The 13,743-nt window shown below is 38.9% G+C and overlaps 1 non-coding gene across 1 annotated transcript; it reads left to right on the forward strand.

Annotated features, from left to right (window-relative positions):
* The first annotated feature begins 12,599 nt into the window (after window positions 1–12,599).
* LOC130978455 (small nucleolar RNA R71) lies at window positions 12,600–12,707 on the forward strand. Its single transcript, XR_009086098.1, has one exon. It is a non-coding gene; the product is annotated as a small nucleolar RNA R71 (small nucleolar RNA).
* Window positions 12,708–13,743: the final 1,036 nt, after the last annotated feature.

Raw genomic sequence — 13,743 nt, forward strand, 5'->3', positions numbered from 1 at the left:
AGTTTGAAGCTCGTCATAGTCATTCAATCCCTGAATCCTATTCGGAATACCACAGACAAAGTTTAGACTTTCCGGATTCTCAAGAATGGCCGCCAATAATTCTAGCTTATACCACGAAGATTCTGATTAAGGAATCCAAGAGATACACGCTCGTTCTAAGGTAGAACAGAAGTGGTTGTCAGTCACGCATTCATAGGTGAGAATGATGATGAATGTCACGGATCATCACATTCATCATGTTGAAGTGCAGCGAATATCTTAGAACAAGAATAAGCTAAATTGAATAGAAAATAGTAGTACTTGCATTAATACTTGAGGTATAGCAGAGCTCCACACCTTAATCTATGGTGTATAAAAACTCGACCATTGAAAATACATAAGTGATCAAGGTTCAGGCATGGCCGAATGGCAAGCCCCCAAAGTCTAAGAACTAAATGTCCAAAGATAGATACCAAGATGTCTAATACAATAGTAAAATGTCCTATTTATACTAGACTAGTTACTAGGGTTTACAGAAATAAGTCTAAATGCAGAAATCCACTTCCGGGGCCAAATTTGGTGTGTGCTTGGGCTGAGCTTGAGCTTTACACATGCAGAGGCTTCTTTTGGAGTTAAACGCCAAGTTGTAATGTGTTTTTGGCATTTAACTCTGGTTTGTGACGTGTTTCTGGCGTTTTACTCCAAAATGCAGCATGGAACTGGCGTTGAACGCCAGTTTGCGTAGTCTAAGCTCAAAAAAAATATGAACCATTATATATTGCTAGAAAGCCTTGGATGTCTAATTTCCAACGCAGTTGAGAGCGTGCCATTTGGAGTTCTGTAGCTCCAGAAAATCAATTTTGAGTGCAGGAAGGTCAGAATCCAACAGCATTAGCAGTCCTTTTTAAGCCTGAATCAGATTTTTGCTCAGGTCCCTCAATTTCAGCCAGAAAATACCTGAAATCATAGAAAAACACAAAAACTCATAGTGAAGTCCAGAAATGTGAATTTTGCATAAAAACTAATGAAAACATCCCTAAAAGTAGCTAGATCCTACTAGAAACTACCTAAAAACAATGCCAAAAAGCGTATAAATTATCCGCTCATCAATTACCATGGTGGGGTGTCTCCCACCTAGCACTTTGGTTTAAAGTCCTCAATTTGGACTTTTTTTAGGAGATCCTTGTTAGGGTGGTGATGAATCCATATTTTACGATAATTTTTTGTTTAATTTGAGTGGATTTCATCCCATAAACTTGCACTTATTCCCTTAAATAGCATGCTTTTTAGTTTTCCTCCGGGATTGTGCTTAATTATGAAAAAATGCTCTTTTGTCCCTAAATTAGCCTATTTTATTCCATTTACCTTCCATTCGATACCTTGATGTTGTTTGTGAGTGATTTCAGATGTATACGGTAGGGATGACTTGGTGAAAATGGAAGAGGAGCATTCAAAGAGGAAAATTCATGAAGAAATGAGCATTTGGAGCTTTTTTGCTAGTGCGCGCACGCACAAGTATGCGTGTGTACACACAAGGCAGATTTGCAAGCAACGCGTACGCGTGGGGAGTGAATTTTTTCAGCGACGCGCATGCGTCGCCCATGCGCATGCGTCGCCCACGTGTATGCATGACGAGCGTCACGAGACCTCATTAATGCAAATCGCTGGAGGCAATTTCTGGGCCTCCAGGACCCAAATCCAGCTTGTTTCTGAGGCTATTTCATGCTGAATCGAAGCTTGGAGAAGGGGGGAGCAATTAAGGTTAGATTTTAGCCATGTAGTTCACTTTTCTAGAGAGAGAAGCCCCCATTCTCTCTAGAAATTAGGGTTCTTAGTTTATTTTCTTTGTAATTTCCCTTTATAATTCTTGTTTTAATCTAGTTTCTTCTACCTTTATTTGTTCTCTAGTCTTAATTTTCTTGTTTATCATGTTAATTTCTCATTTTAGTTGTTTTTTATGTTTTTGCACACTCTTCTCACTTTAATTTACATTTAATGAAATTTATATTTTATGTTCCTTTATTGTAATTGAGTTGTTATCTTGCTTTACTTGCTTTTGGTAGTTGTAGTTTTTGTTATTCCTTGTCATTTTACGATGCTTTATTTTTGTGCCTCTCAAGTGTTTGATAAAATACTTGGTTGGTTTTAGCCTAGTTTATCCCACTCTTGATTGGAAAATTGGGTGTTTGGGTGATATTGAGTGGTGGATTTCTATTCCACATTGTGTGAGGATTGTTAATTAATTTGGTTTTCTTTGACTCTAAGTGACCCATAAATAGTGTTGATTTAGGACTTAGGGATTGAGATTAATTATGCCTAGTTGACTTATCCTCGATCTAGGGTTGATTAATTGAGATTAATCCACACACAATTACCATATTTGTGGTCCACAACTAGGATAGCAAGCCCTAATTACCCAATTCTTGCCAAGAGTTCTTTTTAGTCATTTAATTTCCAATTGCATTGTTTTTACTTGCTTTCATTTAATTCATGGCATGTCTATTTACCTCCTTGTCTTTTAATTTTTTGCCTCTTTCAATCAATCCCCCTTATTCCCTTATAGCCAATAAAGACACTTAATTGCAACTCTCAGGGATACGACCCGGGAGTTTAATACTCTCAGATTATTTTGTGTATTGATTGAGACATTTTTATATTAAAATTTGATATTGGTCAATTGTTGAGTTTGGAACTATACTTGCAATGCCGATCTTACTTTGAGATAAATTCCGAACCCACTTTAGCCTTGTATCAAATTTTTGGTGCCATTGCCAATGAGTTGCAATGGTGTATATTCTTGGCTATTGTGCATATGTGAATATTGTGAATAGCTTAATTTTTGTTTGATTACTTGTTTTTGCTAGTTTTAGGAGTTCATTTTATTTGTTCTTGTTACCCTTGGTTTTTATTTTTTTACCCTATGAATTCTCTCCCATTGCATTATGAGTTTTGTTGCTATTGTGCTATAGGACTTGGGAATTTCAGTTGCTTATTACCTATATGGAATGAATGGAATTGACAACAAGATGTGGGTGCACAAGTTTTGGAGTCTCAAAAGTCTTGGAGAATACAAGCTTGGGTGGAATTTCAAGGAGGTTGATGAGAGCTCTCCATAAGTCCAACTTAAGGACATTAAACCAAAGTGTTAGGTGGGAGACACCCCACCAAGGTAACATCTTTTTTACCCTTGCTCTTTGTTCATAGTTTTGGTTTATTGCATGTTTGCTCATTTTAGCTAGCTTAGAATTAGTTTAATTTTGAGTTTAGTAGGTTAATTTGTATGTGGTCATGAAATTTTGAATATTTGAAGGTTTTGGGGTTGAGATTTGTATGAGCTAAGGTTGAGTACCTTGGGATTTTGAAGAAATTTTTTTTGGAAAACAGGGCATCTGTGCGTGCGCACACAACTCCTATTTACTTTGTCCTGTGCGCGCGCACCGACTTGTGCGCACGCACACTAAGGGTTATGCCCTCTGCTCGCAGTGCCAGCACACTTTTTGCGTAGGCGCTCCCTTGATTTTCCTTGACCTGTGCGTGCGCACCTGTTTGTGCGTACGTACACACCCCTCTTCTCGTGCTTTCTGTGCGGCTGCACAGGTTTGTGCGTCTGCATGCCAACTTGCATCCCCTCGGTTGGGAGCGTTGGCACAGCCTGTGCTCCTGAACTCCTGTCTTTTCGCTCCTGTGCGTGCGCACGGACCTGTTTGTGCACGCACACATGACCCTTTCCTATGTCTAAAAAAATTATTTTTTGTGCATGGGCACACATCTAAACAAGGCCTCTGTTTGCGGTGTTTGCACACATAGTGCGAACGCACAACTTTAGAAATTTTTCCTACCGACGCGTACGCATCTCCTCACGCGTATGCGTCACCTTTCATTTTCTCCCTTTCACGCGTACGCGTCCCTCAGGTGTACGCGTCGATCACCATTTTTTGTCGGATCATGCGCAGGCGTCCCTTACGCGTACGCGTGGCCCCATGTTCGTTTGCACATCCCTTTGTGCATACGCACGCCCCTGTTTTCTCCCCACTGTACTTCTTTTCTTCTCTTTTCTTTACCTCATTTCTTCTCTTCTTTTCTCTTCCCATCTCTTCTACCCCTTTCACCTTATTTTCTGCTTGTTCTTGTCCATTTTATTTCTATTTCATTTTTTATTTTAGTAATTATACTAGTTTTGCTTTACTTGTTTGTTAATTGAATAAGTTGTAAGTGTTTGTTTGATGATTGATTTTGTTGCTTATTGCTTGAAATTTTACACCCATGCACTTATACTTTGCCTTAATTTACTAGTACCTAATAGGTTTGAATACTCATGTTTTGATTGTACCACTAGGACAAATTATATAAGTGCATTGAATTAAGTGATTTGAGTTGAAATTACTTGTTCATCACGATTTTCATATCAAATTTATCACATGCCCGGTACTTGTTCCTTGTTAATGCTTTGCATTTGTTTGAGTGACTTAACTTGATTCTTATCAAGCTTATCACTTTTTGTAACAAGTACTCTACCATTTGACTATTTCATTATGTTTCATGATGAATAAGGAGTTTCCATTAATCATTGGATTGGGTGTTGTTTATTGTGCTATTTTATACCAATTTTGCGCTTTCACTTGCACAATTTCAACATCCAATATCAAATACTCTATTCACTTTTATGGTTACCTAGGGTTGCTTGTGCCTTAAGTTTACTTATTCTTCACTTGCAACCTAGGCTACTTAATTGAGGACCATTCTATTTATTTTGATATGTGTGGTTTCTATTTTCACCAGGCCAATGTGTGTGTTCTAAACCGCGCGCACTTAGAATACACACATGGTTTTCTATCATACCACACACATCTTACTTTTCCTCAATTGTTGTTTATTTGTTTAAAAAGCAACCGAAACCCCCATGGCCCACCAACTGAAGGTGGAGCCTTACATCTCTTCATCCCCCGGATCATGTGCATGCACGGAGGACCATGCATTAATTAAGTGTGGGGGAGGATTGCCAACTTCTGGGGGGGTAAAAATTCTTTTCTAAGACACTTTGCAATACTTTTTTTGTTCTTTTTCTTCAAATTTTTTGCAATTTTGTTCTTATTTGCACTTTGTTTGGTTTGGTTTGTTTGTATATATTTCTTAAATGCTTATAGTATTATGGTAGTAAATACTTGCATGTGCTTGTTAGATTGAATAAGCTTGTTAAAAACAACAAGAAATTTTCATGAAATCCCTTTTAGGGCATGCCATTGATTGAATTGAGAAATTGTTTTTCAACTTGCTTGAAGCATCCTTTCTCAAAGAACATAGAAAAAGAGCTAGAACAACATACCTTATGAGATTTTTTGAGCCTTAATTGTATGGTTGCACATTCCCAACCATAAAGTTCGTTCTTGTGTGATAAACTCCTTTTATTATTGTTATCTTTGATTTGCTTGATTCTATATGTCCATTATTTTGTGTATGAATGCATGTATATGATTAAGGCCATTGTTTCAAATAGCTCACTTACCCAAATAGGCTACCCTTCATCTTCCATTGTTAACCAACATTGAGCCTATGTTAAACCCATTTGTTCTTAATTTTAGCATATTACAAGCCTTAAAGCGGAAAATAATAAATGTCCCTTGTTTGGATCTTTGATTAGCTTAGGCTAGTGAGTGTGTTTATCATTCAAGTTTGGGAACATTGGTCAGGATAAAAGGGTGTTTTTTTGTCAAAATTTTAGGAATTGGGTACATACTCATGCACTGAATGTTAAACCATATGCATTGATGTTCTTGTATATATTTTAGTTTGAAAAAAAAAAGAAAAAAAGAAAAAAGAAAAGAAAAAGAAAAGTAATAAAAAGGGGATAAAATGCCCCAAAGTGAAGTTCAATAAAAATCAATGCATACGGAACGTGAATTAAAGAGAATACATGAGTACGTGAAAAAATGAAGAATGGATTGTTAGGTTAGCTTTGAAATTGTATAGGTTGTTGTAGGTTAGATGGGAAGCATAGGTTAATCAAAGATTCAAATTTGAAGCTCACTTAACCAAATACAATCTAACCTTGACCCTAGCCCCATTACAACCCATGGATAAGTTCTCTTGATATTTGTATGTATGCACTGAATAATTGTTGATTGTTAGATGACTTACAAATCTTTGAAAAATATGATTAAAGGAGAATTGAGTGATTAAGCCCTAAACACTGAGCGAATAGAGTGAATACGCATCCGGTGAGGGGTTCGATCGCTCAATTCTATGTTTTTGTACCTTATATTGTATCTCCTTGCAAGTTGTTTGTTGGTTAGTTCTGAAAATCTCAATTCAATTCTTTGGATTTTGATCATAGTGTATTGACTCTTTGCCTTGGCCCTAAGGCCTGTTGTAGATTGATTGGAATCTCTTATTTGTTTTGTGCCAAACTAAATCGGAACCATATTGTACATATAGATAGATAGCATTTTGCATAGTTACATGCGTGTAGTTAGTACATTGAATAATTTGTTTTCTCTTTACCCTTCTCCTTTTATTGGGATTAGCATGAGGACATGCTAGTGGATTTGATGAATCCATATCTTACGATAATTTTTATTTTGATTTGAGTGGATTTCATCCCATAAATTTGCACTTATTCCTTTAAATAGCATGTTTTTCAGTTTTCCTTCGGAATTGTGCTTAATTATGAAAACATGCTCTTTTGTCCCTAAATTAGCCTATTTTATTCCATTTACCTTCTATTTGATACCTTGATGTTGTTTCTGAGTGATTTCAAATGTATAAGAAAGGGATGGCTTGGTAAAAATGGAAGAGGAGCATGCAAAGAGGAAAATTCATGAAGAAATGAGCATTTGGTGCTTTTCTGCAAGTGTGCATGGTGTGCGAAATTGTGATCACTACTTTTCACAACTCAAATAATCCCTAGTAATGGCCCCAAAAACTTGGCGCTCAATACCATGGCATAAACACAACTTTGCACAACTAACCAGCAAGTGCATTGGGTCGTCCAAGTAATAAACCTTACGCGAGTAAGGGTCGATCCCACGGAGATTGTTGGTATGAAGCAAGCTATGGTCACCTTGTAAATCTTAGTCAGGCAGACTCAAATGGGTATAGATGATATATGAATAAAACATAAAGATAAAGATAGAGATACTTATGTATATCATTGGTGAGAGCTTCAGATAAGCGTATGAAGATGCTTGTCCCTTCCGTCTCTCTGCTTTCCTACTGTCTTCATCCAATCCTTCTTACTCCTTTCCATGGCAAGCTTATGCAAGGGTTTCACCGTTGTCAGTGGCTACCTCCCATCCTCTCAGTGGAAATGTTCAACGCACCCTGTCACGGCACGGCTATCCATCTGTCGGTTCTCGATCAGGCCGGAATAGAATCCAGTGATTCTTTTGCGTCTGTCACTAACGCCCCGCCCTCAGGAGTTTGAAGCACGTCACAGTCATTCAATCATTGAATCCTACTCAGAATACCACATACAAGGTTAGACCTTCCGGATTCTCTTGAATGCCGCCATCAGTTCTTGCCTATACCACGAAGACTCTGATCTCACGGAATGGCTGGCTCGTTTGTCAGGCGAGCGCTCGGTTGTCAGGCGATCAACCATGCATCGTGTATCAGGAATCCAAGAGATATTCACGCAATCTAAGGTACAACGGAGGTGGTTGTCAGTCACACGTTCATAGGTGAGAATGATGATGAGTGTCACGGATCATCACATTCATCAAGTTGAAGAACAAGTGATATCTTGGAACAAGAACAAGCTGAATTGAATAGAAGAACAATAGTAATTGCATTAATACTCGAGGTACAGCAGAGCTCCACACCTTAATCTATGGTGTGTAAAAACTCCACCGTTGAAAATACATAAGAACAAGGTCTAGGCATGGCCGAATGGCCAGCCTCCCAATGATCAAAAGATCTAAAGATCAAACGATTCCAAAGATCAGAAGATTAAAATACAATAATAAAAGGTCCTATTTATAGGAAACTAGTAGCCTAGGGTGTACAGAGATGAGTAAATGACATAAAAATCCACTTCCGGGCCCACTTGGTGTGTGCTTGGGCTGAGCATTGAAGCATTTTCGTGTAGAGACTCTTCTTGGAGTTAAACGCCAGCTTTTGTGCCAGTTTGGGCGTTTAACTCCCATTTTGGTGCAAGTTCCGGCGTTTAACGCTGGGAATTCTGAAGGTGACTTTGAACGCCGATTTGGGCCATCAAATCTTGGGCAAAGTATAGACTATCATATATTGCTGGAAAGCCCAGGATGTCTACTTTCCAACGCCGTTGAGAGCGCGCCAATTGGGCTTTTGTAGCTTCAGAAAATCCACTTTGAGTGCAGGGAGGTCAGAATCCAACAGCATCTGCAGTCCTTTTCAGTCTCTGAATCAGATTTTTGCTCAGGTCCCTCAATTTCAGCCAGAAAATACCTGAAATCACAGAAAAACACACAAACTCATAGTAAAGTCCAGAAAAGTGAATTTTAGCTAAAAACTAATAAAAATATACTAAAAACTAACTAGATCATACTAAAAACATACTAAAAATAATGCCAAAAAGCGTATAAATTATCCGCTCATCACAACACCAAACTTAAATTGTTGCTTGTCCCCAAGCAACTGAAAATCAAATAAGATAAAAAGAAGAGAATATACTATAGACTCCAAATTATCAATGAAACTTAGCTCCAAATTAGATGAGCGGGACTAGTAGCTTTTTGCCTCCGAACAGTTTTGGCATCTCACTTTATCCTTTGAAATTCAGAATGATTGGCTTCTTTAGGAACTCAGAATCCGGATAGTGTTATTGATTCTCCTAGTTAAGTATGATGATTCTTGAACACAGCTACTTTATGAGTCTTGGCCGTGGCCCAAAGCACTCTGTCTTCCAGTATTACCACCGGATACATACATGCCACAGACACATAATTGGGTGAACCTTTTAAGATTGTGACTCAGCTTTGCTAGAGTCCCCAATTAGAGGTGTCCAGGGTTCTTAAGCACACTCTTTTTGCCTTGGATCACAACTTTATTTCTTTCTTTTTCTTTCTTTTTCTCTTTCTTTTCTTTTTTCGTCTCTCTCTCTCTTTTTTTTTTGTATTCACTGCTTTTTTTTTTTTGCTTCAAGAATCATTTTTTTTATGATTTTTCAGATCCTCAGTAACATGTCTCCTTTTTCATCATTCTTTCAAGAGCCAACAATTTTAACATTCATGAACAACAAATTCAAAAGACATATGCACTGTTCAAGCATACATTCAGAAAACAAAAAGTATTGTCACCACATCAAACTAATTAAGCTAGTTTTAAAGATGAATTCGAAATCCTGTACTTCTTGTTCTTTTGTGATAAAAACAGTTTTCATTTAAGAAAGGTGATGGATTCATAGGAAATTCATAACTTTAAGGCATAGACACTAAGACACTAGTGATCATAAGACACAAACATAGATAAATATCAGCATAAAAATTCGAAAAACAAGAAAATAAAGAACAAGGAGATTAAAGAACGGGTCCACCTCAATGATGGCGGCTTGTTCTTCCTCTTGAAGGTCTTATGGAGTGCTTGAGCTCCTCAATGTCTCTTTCTTGTCTTTGTTGCTCCTCTCTCATGATTCTTTGATCTTCTCTAATTTCATGGAGGAGGATATAATGCTCTTGGTGCTCCACCCTTAGTTGTCCCATGTTGGAACTCAATTCTCCTAGGGAGGTGTTAATTTGCTCCCAATAGTTTTGTGGAGAAAAGTGCATCCCTTGAGGTATCTCAGGGATTTCATGATGAGTGGGGTCTCTTGTTTGCTCCATCCTTTTCTTAGTGATGGGCTTGAGGTCATGCCTTCTCAGTTGAACCGGCTTCCCTCTTGAATCTCTCTTTCATTGAACGCCCTCTTCACAAATGTCTATGAGGACTTGGTCTAACCTTTGATCAAAGTTGACCCTTCTTCATGGCCACAACTTCATAAAAGTGGTCTTGATGCACCCTTGAGATGAATCTCTCCATCTCCCATGACTCGGAGGTGAAAGCTTTTGCCTTCCCTTTCCTCTTTCTAGAGGTTTCTCCGGCCTTGGATGCCATAAATGGTTATGGAAAGACGAAAAGCAATGCTTTTACCACACCAAACTTAAAAGGTTTGCTCGTCCGCGAGCAAAAGAAGAAAGAAGAGAGTAGAAGAAGAAGAAATGAGGAAAAAGGGAATGGCTTTGTGTTCGGCCAAAGAGGGGGAGAAGTGGTGTTTAGGTTGTGTGAAAATGAAGGAGTGAAGAAGGGTTTATATAGGAGAGGGGGGCTCATGGTTCGGTCATGTATGGGTGGGTTTGGGAGGGAAAGTGGTTTGAATTTGAAGGGTGAGGTTTTATGAAGGATGGATGTGAGTGGTGAAGAGAAGATGGGATTTGATAGGTGAAGGGTTTTTGGGGAAGAGGTATTGAGGTGATTGGTGAATGGGTGAAGAAGAAAGAGGGTGGTAGGGTTGGTGGGGATCCTGTGGGGTCCACAGATCCTGAGGTGTCAAGGAAAAGTCATCCCTGCACCACATGGCATGCAAAATTGCGTTTTTAGCCAATTCTGGCGTTAAACGCCGGGCTGGTGCCCATTTCTGGCGTTTAACGCCAGGTTCTTGCCCTTTCCTGGCGTTTAACGCCAGTCTGGTGCCCCTTTCTGGCGTTAAACGCCCAGAATGGTGCCAGACTGGGCGTTAAACGCCCATCTGCTAGCCTTACTGGCGTTTAAACGCCAGTAGGTTCTTCCTCCAGGGTGTGCTGTTTTTCTTCCTGTTTTTCATTCTGTTTTTGCTTTTTCAATTGATTTTGTGACTTCTCATGATCATCAACCTACAGAAAACATAAAATATCAAAGGAAAATAGATAAAATATAACATTGGGTTGCCTCCCAACAAGCGCTTCTTTAATGTCAGTAGCTTGACAGAGGGCTCTCATGGAGCCTCACATTTTCTCAGAGCAATGTTGGAACCTCCCAACACCAAACTTAGAGTTTGAATGTGGGGGTTCAACACCAAACTTAGAGTTTGGTTGTGGCCTCCCAACACCAAACTTAGAGTTTGACTGTGGGGGCTTTGTTTGACTCTGATTTGAGAGAAGCTCTTCATGCTTCTTCTCCATGGTGACAGAGGGATATCCTTGAGCCTTAAACACAAAGGGTTCTTCATTCACTTGAATGATCAATTCACCTCTATCAACATCAATCACAGCCTTAGCTGTGGCTAGGAAGGGTCTGCCAAGGATGATGGATTCATCCATGTACTTTCCAGTCTCTAGGACTATGAAATCAGCAGGGATGTAATGGTCTTCAATCTTCACCAAAACATCCTCTACAAGTCCATAAGCTTGTTTTCTTGAGTTGTCTGCCATCTCTAGTGAGATTCTTGCAGCTTGTACCTCAAAGATCCCTAGCTTCTCCATTACAGAGAGAGGCATGAGGTTTACCCTTGACCCTAAGTCACACAGAGCCTTCTTGAAGGTCATGGTGCCTATGGTACAAGGTATTGAAAACTTCCCAGGATCTTATCTCTTTTGAGGTAATTTTTGCCTAGACAAGTCATCCAGTTCTTTGGTGAGCAAAGGAGGGTTGTTCTCCCAAGTCTCATTTCCAAATAACTAGTCATTTAGCTTCATGATTGCTCTAAGGTATTTAGCAACTTGCTCTTCAGTGACATACTCATCCTCTTCAGAGGAGGAATACTCATCAGAGCTCATGAAAGGCAGAAGCAAGTCCAATGGAATCTCTATGGTCTCATTTTGAGCCTCAGATTCCCATGGTTCCTCATTGGGGAACTCATTGGAGGTCAGTGCACGCCCATTGAGGTCTTCCTCAGTGGCGTTCACTTCCTCTCCTTCCTCTCCAAATTCGGCCATGTTGATGGCCTTGCACTCTCCTTTTGGATTTTCTTCTGTATTACTTGGAAGAGTACTAGGAGGGAGTTCAGTAATTTTCTTGCTCAACTGTCCCACTTGTGCCTCCAAATTCCTAATGGAGGACCTTGTTTCAGTCATGAAACTTTGAGTGGTTTTGATTAGATCAGAGACCATGGTTGCTAAGTCAGAGGGGTTCTGCTTAGAATTCTCTGTCTGTTGCTGAGAAGATGATGGAAAAGGCTTGCCATTGCTAAACCTGTTTCTTCCACCATTATTGTTGTTGAAACCTTGTTGAGGTCTCTCTTGATTCTTCCATGACAAATTTGGATGATTTTTCCATGAAGAATTATAGGTGTTTCCATAGGGTTCTCCTAGGTAATTCACCTCTTCCATTGAAGGGTTCTCAGGATCATAGGCTTCTTCTTCAGATGAAGCATCCTTAGTATTGCTTGGTGCATTTTGCATTCCAGACAGACTTTGAGAAATCAAATTGACTTGTTGAGTCAATATTTTATTCTGAGCCAATATGGCATTCAGAGTATCAATCTCAAGAACTCCTTTCTTCTGATTAGTCCCATTGTTCACATGATTCCTTTTAGAAGTGTACATGAATTGGTTATTTGCAACCATTTCAATTAGCTCTTGAGCTTCTGTAGGCGTCTTCTTTAGATGAAGAGATCCTCCAGCAGAGCTATCCAAAGACATCTTGGATAGTTCAGAGAGACCATCATAGAAAATACCTATGATGCTCCATTCAGAAAGCATGTCACAAGGACTTTTTCTGATCAATTGTTTGTATCTTTCCCAAGCTTCATAGAGGGATTCCCCATCCTTCTGTCTGAAGGTTTGGACTTCCACTCTAAGCTTACTCAATTTTTGAGGTGGAAAGAACTTTGCCAAGAAGGCATTGACTAGCTTTTCCCATGAGTCCAGGCTTTCTTTAGGTTGTGAGTCCAACCATGTCCTAGCTCTGTCTCTTACAGCAAAAGGGAATAGCATAAGTCTGTAGACCTCAGGGTCAACCCCATTAGTCTTGACAGTGTCACAGATTTGCAAGAATTCAGCTAAGAACTGATGAGGATCTTCTAATGGAAGTCCATGGAACTTGCAATTCTGTTGCATTAGAGAAACTAATTGAGGCTTTAGCTCAAATTTGTTTGCTCCAATAGCAGGGATAGAGATGCTTCTCCATAGAAGTCGGGAGTAGGTGCAATAAAGTCACCCAGCACCTTCCTTGCATTGTTGTTGTTTTCGGCTGCCATGGGTTCTTCTTCTTTGAAGATTTCTGTTAGGTCCTCTACAGAGAGTTGTGCCTTAGCTTCTCTTAGCTTTCGCCTCAAGGTCCTTTCAGGTTCAGGGTCAGCTTTAACAAGAATGCTTTTGTCTTTGCTCCTGCTCATATGAAAGAGAAGAGAACAAGAAAATATGGAATCCTCTATGTCACAGTATAGAGATTCCTTGAGGTGTCAGAGAAGAAGAAAATTAGAAGGAAGAGGTAGAAGAATTTCGAACTTAACTAGATAGAGTTCGAATTGTGCATTGAGAAGGAGTGGTACTCCAAATAGAGGGATGTGAGAAGAGAGGAAGAGATTTTCGAAAATTAAGTGAAAGATTTTGAAAACACTTTGAAAAACTTTAATTGATTTTCGAAAACCAAGAGTGGGAAAGAGATCAAGTAATTTTTGAAAAAGATTTTGAAATTAGAAATCAAAAAGATATGATTAAAAACGGTTTTGAAAAAGATGTGACTAAAAAGATATGATTAAAAAGTTATGATTTTAAAAAGATATGATTGAAAAGATATGATTTGAAAACAAATTAAAAAAAAGATTTGATTTTAAAAATTAATGACTTGCCTAACAAGAAAAGATATGATTCAAACATTAAACCTTTCTCAACAGAA

The sequence above is a fragment of the Arachis stenosperma genome, chromosome 4, assembly GCF_014773155.1.
Source record: "Arachis stenosperma cultivar V10309 chromosome 4, arast.V10309.gnm1.PFL2, whole genome shotgun sequence".
Taxonomy (NCBI): domain Eukaryota; kingdom Viridiplantae; phylum Streptophyta; class Magnoliopsida; order Fabales; family Fabaceae; genus Arachis; species Arachis stenosperma.